Source organism: Xiphophorus maculatus, chromosome 23 (genome assembly GCF_002775205.1).
Source record: "Xiphophorus maculatus strain JP 163 A chromosome 23, X_maculatus-5.0-male, whole genome shotgun sequence".
NCBI classification, from domain to species: Eukaryota; Metazoa; Chordata; class Actinopteri; order Cyprinodontiformes; family Poeciliidae; genus Xiphophorus; species Xiphophorus maculatus.
Genome location: NC_036465.1, coordinates 6,014,570 through 6,017,245, shown reverse-complemented (window position 1 = coordinate 6,017,245; position 2,676 = coordinate 6,014,570).

Sequence of the window (2,676 nt, the reverse complement as noted above, 5' to 3'; positions counted from 1 at the left end):
AGCGCCTCAGTCTGAGCCCAGCACGTTTACGCGCCTTTAAACATCCAGCAAGATCCGCGCGCTCTCTCACCTTACCTTTTCTCACGCGCGTGCTCGTTCTCGTGAGAGTGCACGTGCTTCTCCGAGGTACACCAGGTAAACTGCTATCCACCTTTGAGCATATAGACTATACACATTATACATTTTATAAGAAATATGGACACGGTAAAATCATAAAAAGCTATCAAACACAACAAAAAGATCAATAATGTAATTATATTATCAATTTAAGGAGATTATGTTTAAATAATAACATTTGTTTTAAACGTGGGCATTATTATTATAATTATTATTATTATTATTTTCTTTTATTTATTATATTTTTATTAATTGTTGTTTTATGTGATATGGACTATGAGTTTGTAATAAAAATCTATCTATAAAATAACATCTTCAGAACTTTTAGTAAAACAAAGTAAAATTGAATCAGCACTTCAAGAGCTGCTCACTAAGTCTGCTGGCATTGTCAAGTGTTGAGACTAACAGAAATTTAGCTTAGAAATATTCCTCCTTTAGTGTTGTCCCATGTTCTTGGTTTTTGGTATTTGTTGTCATTTTTTATAATAAAGTTTGGTACACATCTAGCAAGTTTCTAGAACGTTTATTAATCAATTTACCAAATGAATGAAAGCCAGGATAAAAATAGAAACATTTCATGCCTTCTGAATTTCACTATTTAGTTTATGATCATGCTCCTGAATCAAAGGAAAGAATGCTTAAGGAGGATGTTATTAGCTTTCTTTATTCATGACAGTTTTTTTTAGATAGAATGCTTTATTGTTTTCATGACACATCTCATTGTGGTCTCATCTTTCCTTTTCCAGACATCCATAATGGTCTGATGGATTCTTCATCAGTGAACATAGTTTTACTCCAGTTATCTGAAGTCCAATCCCAGTACTTCCTGCAGGATGTCAGTCTGGTTGATTTGGACGCAACCTTACTAGCAGGAATATAAAGCAATGACGACAGCACATGTTTCCCTGGGGTGAACCATGGCTGATCAAGAAAGAAGGAGTTTAAGCACCGCTTCTTTTTAGAGCAACCATTCAGCTCTTCTGTTTCAATGAAGCCAGCTTTCCTCTTCTCGTAAGAGTTTCTCTGAATTAACAATGAATTCGATAAAAAAAGCCCTCATTTCTTGGTAAGGATAAAAAGCAGTGCACATACGGTTTCTCTGGCAGCAATTCTGATTAATCTTTTAATAATTTGTATTTCTTTTGATACAAGATTTCACCTTTGATGTCAGTTTGTTTTGATACCTCTATAGGTCATCAGAGTGGGACTTCATTTTACATGTTTGTTAATTTTATATTCTGAAGTTCACAGGATTTTTTCCTCCCAACTGTAGTTGTAAACACACTTTTACACTTTTATTTCTCTAACATATTTGTCAGGAGAAAATCAAAATCCAGACTTAAGCAGCAGAGTCTTTGAGTGCCTTTTCAGATTAAAAATATCATACATTACAAATGCTGTTAACTCACAGCCAGTTGCTTCATGAACACTGGGATGAGATATTTGTCTCTTAACAGTCAGATACTTGATGTTGTTTTTTATTTAAAGCAACTCTTCACTGTAATTGTGTTTGAAGAAACCCCAAAGCTGTCTCTGTTTAGCTCAATTATCCCATCTTCACATCACTTTTTCTATTCAGTTATTGTGCTAAACATGTGGGCAACACTTTTTGTTTATATTTGATGCTGTTTAGTTTCTGAAGGGGCTACACAGTGGTGCAGTTGGTAGCACTGTTGCCTTGCAGCAAGAAGGTCCTGGGTTCGATTCCCGGCCTGGGGTCTTTCTGCATGGAGTCTGCATGTTCTCTGGGTACTCCGGCTTCCTCCCACAGTCCAAAAACATCACTGGTCTCTCTAAATTATAATTAAATGCATGCATTGTTTGTTTGTCCTGTCTGTCTCTGTGTCTCTGTGACTGGCGACCTGTCCAGGGTGACCCCGAACATTAGCTGGAGATAGGCACCAGCTCCCGACTCCACTAGGGACAATGGTGTTAGAAAATGGATGAATGGATGGATAGTTTCTGAAGGTGATGTTTAATAACAGAATAAAATCTCCATCCTGTGTTGTACAAAAAATTAGCATTTGTAAAGGGACATTTTTATGTGCTGAATAGTTAGGGTCCCAAGCTGGGACTGTGGATTTAAATAAAAGTGTAAAGAAAATGCAATAATACGCTTATACTCCCTGAAGTAGAGCCAGTGACAACAAACTTTATTACTGCTGTAGACATTGGGAGTTTGGGATCTGTAGAAGTCCAAATGTTTATCTTTTTGTGCCAAAATATCATGCACAGATGATGGATGGTTTCTTGTCACATCTGTCACAAGCTAACTTCTGTCTTTTGCGTTTCTGGCAGAAGGCTTCGGAACATTTAGGGAATTTTGGCAGATATGTTATTTGAAAGAACCCACTGATGAATTAATAACCAAAGTTTAAAAAGAGGGGTTTATGGAGCTCTACAGTCTGTCTACTTTTAGTGAAATTTCTGCAGTTAGTCAAGAAAATAATTAGTAAGTAAGTAAGTATTGCTACTTGGTTTCAGAAATAGCTGATTATGTTTTGACACACCTGAAAGAGTTTGTGCAGACAATGTGTAAAAACAAAGTGCAACTGTAAC